The sequence below is a fragment of the Pectinophora gossypiella genome, chromosome Z, assembly GCF_024362695.1.
Source record: "Pectinophora gossypiella chromosome Z, ilPecGoss1.1, whole genome shotgun sequence".
NCBI lineage: Eukaryota > Metazoa > Arthropoda > Insecta > Lepidoptera > Gelechiidae > Pectinophora > Pectinophora gossypiella.
In genome coordinates this window covers 3711717-3722223 of record NC_065433.1, presented here as the reverse complement: position 1 = coordinate 3722223, position 10507 = coordinate 3711717, and the positions used below count along the sequence as shown (strand labels likewise).

Below are 10507 nucleotides of genomic sequence, written 5' to 3'. Positions count from 1 at the left end.
TGCGGTATGCATCTATGGCAACGCCTGTTCAGCGGGTATATCTAAATAATGTAATACAGTAGAATACAGCAAACGGTCGTAGACAATTGATTTACCACTACCGTAGATACAGCGCTTGATACAAAAATGCGAAAGCTTGGCGCTTGTTTAGCCATTCATACATATACAACATACATTCAATAAAATCGTGTCAAATTAAGAAAGTACGCATCGTTTTGTTACGTATATTAGCGCGTGGTGCTTCGTAACGCGGTCCGGTTATACTGCGACTCGGATTGACGGTTGACCGGGAGTACTTGTTTTTGTGTATTTTAAACTAAAATAATAATTTTGGTTGGTTTTACTGCGAAAATTAAAATGTTTATACTATGATAACGTGCACAATGTCATTACTTATTGGAAATATGATGTTCGAACCTTCTTTTTTCGCTTTGAACTTCTATACTTTGCAAGTTTTTACCACGCACTGCGTACTCCCGTGTTGCCAGTTCGGCGCCTAATCGCGCACTGAGTGAAAGTACTGTCAACGTCGCTATATATAGGCCCGTATTAATAAACCAATCTCAAGTTCCGAGTGTCAACTCAAGATTGATCTCAAGTATCTGTTCTTATTAATAAATTGGACTTGACTCACTAATGTCACACTCGCTCTCAGCTGAGAGTTGTCAAAAACGTTCACGTAAACCAAACTCGGCACTCAAGACGAAGCTCAAGTACGTATTTTAAGCTGTCAAAGTCAAGTGCGGCTCAAAGAAACATGAGTTCGTCTCCAACTGCTACTTGAGATCAATCTCAGCTGAGTTGACATTAAGTCATGTTTATTAATTAGTGACAGACTTAAGACGTTGCTCACGTCTCAAGTCAATGTCAGCTGAGACGCACTTAAGATGACGTTTGAGATCGATCTATTAATACGGGCCTAACAGTAACTTTGCGTCCCACTTTTCGAGCGCTGATGTTCAATCTACGGTTGTAGTAAATTATGTCGTACACCGACAATCGGGTATGCCTGATTGCGTGCCCGCTTTCTGTGTAGGACCCTAAAGCCCAATAAAGCCCATAGAGGCGGCATCGGCAGTGTTCCGAGAAATTGCGCTGTGAACGGGTACCCCGAGGGTGTTAGTGACATCGTAATGACAACGTGACATCCCTTACGGACTCGTGGTCACACCAGGTTGTCACACCAGTATGACAAACAGGATTTTTTTTCTTGTTTGTCACACCGCTAACAATACAACACCTTTTATCCTGACTTGTCATTATAAGTAGTGCTGTGTTTATCGGCGTATAAATTAAAATTGATTTTATTTACCCACTCCACTTATTATTATCGACCCACTACGGTCGATTAATTCTTTCAAACATTTTTACTCTCAGACGAAGCCTTGAGCCGAGGTTCGCGCCCAATTGGGCACCCTCAGGCCTGTTGTCTTAAATGTTGTACCGGGTTAGAGCCTTCAGCGCTCCCCATTTGTCCGGCTAAGTAGTTAATGCGATAATATAACTTATTATCAAAACAAAAAAAATCTGGTAATTATGGAAAAATCCATTAGATCGCCAGTAATAGAAGATAGGAATAAACAAAAAGAATGCGCTATTAAACATAATTAATCTCTTTGCACAAATTATAATGCCTTATGGCAAATATCGATATATTTTTACTAACAATGGTGTGATAAAAGGTGTTGTATTGTTAGCGGTGTGACAAACAAGAATAAAATTAATGTTTGTCATACTGGTGTGACAACCTGGTGTGACCACGAGTCCGGAGGGGTGACATCGTGTGTCGTGACCTTTGAGGGACAATTTTCAAAAGTAAGAAAATTCCTCTTAGAGACATGAGCAGAATCATTCCCTTCAGTATTCGTTACGATGTCACTAATACGCTGTATAAAACTAACATTACAAACATACAGACACTGACATTACAAAAATCCCGTCTCCGGATCGCTTTCGGTGCCGCTACATATAGGGTATTTGATATTCCAAGACGCTTTTATAGTTCGACAAATCAAATCAGAATAATTTACTTACGAGACGAAATTATATTGTGCTCAGTATAATTCCACCTTATTAGAATTTACGTTTATCACGTATGACTTAGGGTTTAAACTTGCCTAGATCAGACTTGGACAGTGCTTTAAAGCCTTTCTCTTCATAATGTTTATTTGTCGTATTTTAAAAGGGTATCGTAGCTATATTATTCTAACAGACGACAATAATAGTCAAATATCCTATTCCGTTTTGTTCACGGAGGCAATCGCTTGCGCCTGAAATACTCTATAAAATATTAGATAATTATTTTTACACGAGCAAGCAAACCGTGATAAAATCTATCATTGGAGATATATGGTAGCTGCGCGATAAGTACCGCGGGTTTCAACCAATAGACGCAGCGAATGCTGTCTATGTAGATAAACTTCGTACAAGTGCTAGTCGAAGCCCGCGATAGTCGTCACGCTGCGCGCGATAGCGTAACCGTGCAGCCCACAGCAGGCTTATCTTACGTTATATTTTATCATCGTTGCCCCTGTGAATAGAACGACGTTATACTTAATATATTATATTAAATACTAGATAATTATCATTCGAATTAGCAATGAATTTGAGACTGAGAATGATGCAGGCTATCACCACAGCGCAGCGTCGACTTTGAAACATTGTTTTAAGTCACTATTTATATAAAACGCGCAATTTTAACGTCACTAGTAATTAAATTGCAATCATTTCTCTAAAATATAGAATGTAATTATGTGATATTTATATGTTTATGATGAACTCAATCGTATAAGTAAACAGTGACGGGAGTATATTATAAAAGGCTCATTTAATAGGAAAGGATATTATTATAATGAATTAAATAAATTAATACTTATTCTAAGTCCAAGTGATATGTTAATTATAGACCAAAGTTGCCTTTCAGTTAGACGCAATCAGAAGAAACACTCATTTATATAGGCAGCCCTAACCCCGATGCACGGGTGACACTATCTACGTACACGTGACAAATAGTGCGGGCTTGATCGATAATTGCAGCGTCAGTTGTCTAAGTAGATAAAAGTGCCACAAGAAGTAATGATTCACAATTCTAATCCAGATTGTGTCATTCATTTCCATATTGGATTCTAATCATGACTTAGTCTGATCCGTGAATAAAATAAATAAAAATTAAATAGAAGTTTATTCAACCACAAATACATTAACAAAGGAAACCGTAAGGTCCGGCAGAGGTTGGCGATCTGATCTTTTATACTTGCTTATAAGATATTGCTAAGAACAACAATAGATACTATAACAGTTAAGAATGCAATATAATTGTTTCAAAATAAATTTTACTAAAATAAAATGTTTTAATTCATAAATATATTTTTTAATTGTCAGTTTGTACACACCAGATTTTTCATTTTATATTTTTATATCATGCCACTTATAAACTAAGGACAAACACCAGTGTTTATTACCGAAATGAATCTTAAAATAATGTAATTAAAGTACTTCATTTAAAATATAAACACGACAGCAGAGACGCGGGAATGTTTTTAAAAAAGAGGTGATTCTATATTTAATTTTACGAGTTTATTGGCCTTAAACACTTATTTTTCTACCAAACAACAATACAAGGACACATTTTCAGTTATTGCAAAATTGCAAAACTACGTAGTACTACATCTACCATTTAAGTTCTGGATATGCTATTAGATTTATCAGCAAACTGTGAAACATGCACTAATGATTAACGCTTACAGGGCCGGGAAAGCAGGTGGTTTTATGTGTAAAAATAGTGGTTACGTATTTAAAGTCTTAAGTTAATAAAACACCTCACGTCAAATTACCTAAAATTTAAATACCCTTTATACATAACAGAACAGCTACCCCACGATAGGAACTTCGTATTAGTTGGTTAGGAATTTAAACATTAGGTACTTAGATTTTAGGTATTTTAAACGTAGGTAATTGAACGTTAGCTTTTTTATTTTAGACATTTAAATACGTAACCAGAAGTAGTACCTATCTGGATGGATTTGGTTTTATTATTGATCCAATGAAATCTCAATATCTACAGGTACAAACAGTACAAAATACCTTTTCCTTCCAAGTAACACAACAGGTGCGACGCGTTAGTTAAGCGAATAGTATTGGTTTATTTATCGCGCAGGCAATTGGGTCGTGGTCGTGAGACGTGTTGATTTTTTCGGTTAAAGATCTATTATGAAATTCTGATTTCTAAATAAAGCTAGATCTAAAACTAACGAAAAACATTTTCTCTTTTCTATTTAATTGAAAATGAATTTTAATAAAAATTCCATAGTAATTTCGTGTTTTGACGCTTGGTAAAAAGTATCTGATTTGACTTATTAGTTGGTAACTAGCCTATTGCGGTGGTTCAAATAACGCGTCGCGCGCGGTATGCGGGTTCTATGTTACAGCTGCTACTGTTTATAACAATCTAACGTTATTCTACGACTTGCAGTGATGTGATGAGGTACAGTGAGGCGAAGCATCATTTTCCTTTTTCTCCGCCGCCGCTGGAGGCGCCACCAGAACCACCCGGCTTTTGTCCCAGAGCTGAAATACAATATGCATTCACACAAGGTTTTTATGACTATAGTGAACGGGTGAATGTGTCCGGATGAGAGCCAGCGATACTCTTCGTTTGAACGGTCAAGCAGTAACAGTCAGGATGCAAGGTACAGGGAAGTATCGGCACCCGAAGGACGCAATATATGATCCTGACGATTACAGTTAGCTCGCGATAACAAACATTTCAGGACCCCGATTCCGACCCCGCCGGCGTAGTCGATGATGTTCCTCATTCAGCGCCTATCGCTATCGGCCCACTAGGCTACATTAATTCTTTTTCAGATATAATCCTCTGACGACGTCCTGAGCCGAGGTTTGAATGGAAAATCCCACTTGATATTAAATTAGAATAATGAGCTGAATCATCCCTCTCAGTATTCGTTACGGTGTCACTAACACCCATATCTACTTGTATGGCTATCTGTATGTAAATTCTGGTATGGTTCAGACCATGATTCTGAGTTGATATCAAGTGGAATTTCTTGTCGGAAAATTCATGACAATTTTTGTGTTTTTTTAAATTATTTTCAGTTCCATACTTTTGTGCAATTTGTCAAAAAACATCATGTGACATGATACCAAAGTTTGTGCTTGATATAATTATTAGTAACAGGTAGGTACACACGCAACGGGTGGCCGTCTTCCCAAAAGAAGCATTTGATGTGTGACTCGTCCCGCTTGGAAGCTTCATCCCTCAGGTTGGACTTGAGTGCCTTGCGTAGAGTTCTCGCGGCGATACTCGAGTAATTCACGTAACTGGAACATTCATCATCATCATCATCAGCCCATTAACGTCCCCACTGTTGGGGCACGGGCCTTCCCTATGGATGGATAGGGAGATCAGGCCTTAAACCATCACGCGGGCCCAGTGCGGATTGATGGTTATTAACGACTGCTAATGCAGCCGGGACCAACGTGCCTTCCGAGGCACGGAGGAGCTCGAGATGAAAACTTTTTTTTTGTGGTCACCCATCCTATGACCGGCCTTTGCGAAAGTTGCTTAACTTCAACAATCGCAGACCGAGCGCGTTTACCGCTGCGCCACCGAGCTCCTCCATTCACCACCTCCATCCATTAATATTCATCAAATATCATTAGTCGTGTAATGTTGTATTTGTATATACACACATATAAAAGGGTTTATAATTGAAAGCGTGTATTATGCAGATTTTTTTGTCATTGTTATGTCAAGTCCGTGTGTAAGCCTGCGTTAGGGTCGACGGCTGAAGTAGGCTCTGCCGTTCCCAACTTGCAGTTCGTCTGTAAGAACCCTTATAGCTAATAGCTGGGACCAGCGGCTTAACGTGCCCGAAGCACAGAATCATTTTACTTTTTTCGGACAAACAGGTAATTCAAGGCTGCAATGTCCTTACCAACAAAGGATAGTCTCAAGTGATTACGACGATGTCCCCATCGGAAATCTTACCCGAGATCGTGACCGAACCACTAGACCACGGAAGCTGTTCGTTTATTTATTGCAATTATTTTTTTGTTTATTGGAGATTTATTATCACGTGATAAGCGGATAGCATTTATAGGGCAGATCTTGATTGCAGGCAAATGCCAGTCGTGCGGGTTTCTTAAGCAATGGATTTCAGTACGGCTACTCGTATGTAATAGACACTCACCTATGTGCAACGACGAAGCAACACGCGGTATAATACTTAGGTATATAGCTCGCTTCATTAAATCTCCACACGGGTCATGTTACATTGCGATGTTTTGATATTTGCATAATACTTACCTATTCTGAACTGGCGGTAAACGAAAGGCTTTTTTCACGAGACTTATCGTAGACAAATGAGGAGCGGAGGGGAGGCGCTGAGAGGATTTTATTTGAAAGAATTAATCGACTCTTGTGGGCCAATAGCGAAGAGCACTGAATGAAAATCGTCGACCGCGCCGGTGGAGTCGGTATCGGGGTCCTGAACTGTGTGTCGTCGTGAGCTGATTGGCTGCCTCTATGGCTAGAGTAATCGGGTCGTCAGGATCAATAAAAGGAAGACAAATATGAAAGGAACGACATGAAAGACGACTACGGGGTAAAACGGGGGCTTCCTTTTTTGGACGTGACTTATTGAAGATTTGACGCATATGGCATTAACTGCTTGGCTGGTGGTCCTTGTGTTTGTGCTCCTGTGTGCATTCAGATTAATTTACCGTAAAATTACTTACTTTAAACCTGCCATTCTCCAACCCATGTTTGTAGACCAATTTACAAATCCAGTACGTTTTTAATCGATATTTTTGTATATCCCAAGATATAAAAATATTTTGTACCAAGTAGGTACAGTAATAGTACTGTCCAACAGCACAGCTTAATGTTTATCAAGTTGTCTAAAATGGTTTTTCAGCGAATTTTCTTCTCTCAAAAATGTGGTTGCTATACTAGACGTCACTCGTCAATAATGTCTAGAAAACGTCAGCGAATTACATAAAATAATATAAAAAGTTTGCTATCCTGCGTATTTGATAAAATACCATTCGGGCATCCGGTGAAGTTATAGAGCAACACTTGAGCAACACGAACTTCCGCGGACCAGGCGAAGTATACAATATACGTAGTTATGACATTTGCAGCAAATCTACTAATCAAGAACCATTGCTACGGATGCTTTTCTTTACTGATTTTGCATACAATTTTCCTTTTTTAAATTTTATTGTAGTAAAAATGTTAGTCTAATTTATAATTACAGATATTAAAGATAGATAATAATAAATGTCAAAAAAGTAAGCAAATGAGTACTTAAAGCTAATTCAGTAAATATTCTTAAACTTAACAATTAGGTATTTAAAAAGCTTACAAACAATTAAAACTTTACAAACTACGTTTGAAATACTATCTTGGCATAAGTATCTTAGGTAGGTACCTACTTACGTGAATGTAGAAATTAAGTATTAGATTTTATGGATATAATCAGAAATTGTGTACTAAATAGTGGTCCGACTAGGGAGCCTCATAGTTTAACTATAATAATAATAATAATCTTTATTGCACAAACTTACAACAACACAATGACAATATATAGTTAGACATTAAAAACAAGTGCAATTACAAAAATAAAGGTAATAACAATGGTTAATTAAACAGGGGTCCCCAAACTAGGCTAAGCCTGTGTCTTGGGGAACCAATTAAATAGGTATTACAATTTATCCTTAATTTAGGCATCCTTTTTAATAAGACTTATTATTAATACAGTGGGTAAGTAAGAAAAATATTTAGAAAAGATGTACTTAAAGGAGAAACATAAAAAAGAAAAATAAAAAAATAACTAAGTATTCTATTTTAAAAGCTCTTCTGTTGATTCGTAATCTAAGGAAAGTAAAGATTAACTAACTTAGGTAACTAACTTAGGTATCTACTGGCCGAATAAGATACCTATTGCGTGAAGAAAAATGTAACGCGTGAGAAAACAAGAAGCTGCTTAGTTTATATTTCACGCTTGCGCGATAGTATACCTACATCCAAAAGGTCACCTTCAGATGGCTTCCTTCAGTAACCTCTGAGGACTACGAGGTCAACCAACTTATAAAATGTGCGAGTTGTCTGCCCACACTAGGCCCACACCATTCGGGATTGCTAGCGATGTTTATAAATGTATGTAGGTACTTATGTGATACCAACACTCGCGAAAATGATGAAATTGTGCATGTTACAGTGAAATCAATTGAAATGTTCCTTATTCTATGATTATACCTACCTAACTGAGCCCCCTTAGGCCGGTTGTCTTAATTTTGTAAAAGGTGAGAGCCCACAGCGCTCCCCATTTGTCCGGCCAAATACCTACCTCCTTAACGTCATTTGCGGCAAATCTACTTCAAAAAGTACTTCACACAAACTTTGCATCATTAAGGTCCCTAGTTCACTAACCCACGTTACCGTCAGTACACTTTGATGACAATAACCTTATCTGACCTTGGGTGACGTCACGCTTAGCCTCTAACTGCCGCGGTTCTGGCTTAGTGCTTGTCCCAAGTCCGCCAGGTATGGCGTAGTTGACTTGCACAATGTTAAATTAATATTTCATCATTGATAAAGGAATCCTAAAGGAATATTAGTGCTAATTTTGAAGAAGTTATCCTCGCAGCCTGGATCTGAAAGTAAGTTGCAGCTACACAATTTAATTAGCAAGTAAGTTGAAAAGTTGTGAGCAAAAATCTAAATTTAAAATCTACTTAGTTTTAGGTTTAGATTTTTGCTCACTCCGAAAAGCGTCAAGTGGCACGGTCTGTAGCCAAGTGCTTCCATTGTCTCAGAGACAGAGAACTTTTCAGTGACTTCATATTTTTATTATTGTATGTCGTTTCCATAGAACCGTGGTAGTCCAGTTGGTAAAACGCTTGCCTCCCACTTTGAGGTCGCAGGTTCGAATCCAGCACAGGCACCAATGACTGTCGAATTTGTTTTCGATATCATGTTTGGATCATAAATGATTATCACGTGCTCATCTGTGAAGGAAAACATCGTGAGGTAACCCACATTCCCGAGAAATGCATTTTCGAAGGTATATGAACTAACCTGTTTTGGGCTGGTTTTCCCTTCGCGGGTTGGAAGGTCAGACAGGCAGTCGCTTCTGTAAAAAACCGGACCTGTCAAATGTTCAGGTTAGGTGCCTACCTAACCCTGTGAAAAATGGGATAATGAGATGAGGTAGGGACGTAAGTAGCGTTCGTATAGTGGGGCATAGTATTTTTTTAATTATTGCAGATCTGCCGCATAAGGCAATAGCTACTAGGACGGGGGCGTCCGCCATGTGTAAAATGTACGTGGTTATATCAGCAGGAATAAGAGACAATGACACCGAATGTGTTACAAATTGTAATCAAATTTTCAGTGAGAGACGGAATAACGCTAGGGAGTTGATATTAAGTGTATAAAATGTTGTAGTTAGATAGCTGTCATATTACTGGGTATCTACGTGATGCAATATTACCTCATTTTGGTCAGTTAGCATTTAACGATACAAAATATTCTAGTTACAAGAGAGTAGCGATGATTTTTTAAACATTTGTGTCTACACCATAACTTAATGTTTTCCTCATGCGTCGAGTAGGTACCTACTAAAACACAATTGTTTATGAAAAGTTAAATACTAACTGACCAAAATGAGGTAACATTGCATCACGTAGGTATAAATACGACAGCTCTTGAACAGGGTGACAATTAGTTTTATAAGTAGTGAAATTTAATAAAAAAAGAAATTTTTTGCAGCTCCGTTCGCGACTGTTAGTTTGAAACGAATGGAATTAATGTATGTTGATTGTTGATGTATGTGTTATGTTGATTGTCCATAATGATGTACTAATATTATCGATACTTTTAATTTTTAGATTTCCTGTAGACGATAACAAAGAGAAAGAATGGATAATTCGCATTAATAGACGAAATTGGATTCCAAATACATACATACATTGGCTTTATACGTCTGTTTCAGACGATTTATGACGTCATTGCCTCGAAGAAATGCACTTTCTTTCTTTTTATTCCAAATAAGTACAGCCGTATTTGCTCGAAACATTTTACTGCGGATTCATTCCAATTTGCACGGCACGTCGATCAACACCAGTTCTAGCCATAGAGGCAGCCAATCAGCTCGCGACACCAAACACTTCAGGACCCCGATACCGACCCCGCCGGCGTGGTCGACGATTTCCCTCATTCAGCGCTTATCGCTATCGACCCACTAGGGTCGATTAATTCTTTCAAATATTTTTCCTCTCAGACGACGCCCTGAGCCGAGGTTCGCGCCCAACTGGGCACCCTCAGGCCTGTTGTCTTAAACGTTGTACCGGGTGAGAGCCTTCAGCGCTCCCCATTTGTCCGGCCAAGTAGTTAATGCCATCTGCGGCAAATCTACAATAAGTCACGTCAAAAAAAAAAAAAAAAAAAAAAAAAAAAAAAAAAAAAAAAAAAAAAAAAAAAAAA

At 38.2% G+C, this 10507-nt stretch overlaps 2 long non-coding RNA genes across 2 annotated transcripts in view; one reads left to right on the top strand and one right to left on the bottom strand.

The window, feature by feature from the left end:
• Window positions 1-925: 925 nt before the first annotated feature.
• Window positions 926-3362, top strand: LOC126380186 (uncharacterized). The gene is made up of 2 exons (XR_007568446.1): window positions 926-1141; window positions 1772-3362. It is a non-coding gene; the product is annotated as an uncharacterized LOC126380186 (long non-coding RNA).
• A 408-nt stretch (window positions 3363-3770) lies between these two features.
• The window catches only part of LOC126380190 (uncharacterized), a 67913-nt gene continuing 61176 nt past the window's right edge, over window positions 3771-10507 (bottom strand). The window contains exons 2-3 of the long non-coding RNA XR_007568450.1: window positions 5207-5337; window positions 3771-4566 (exon numbers count right to left, since the gene is read on the bottom strand). This is a non-coding gene — a long non-coding RNA (uncharacterized LOC126380190). The remainder of the gene's footprint in view (window positions 4567-5206; window positions 5338-10507) is intronic.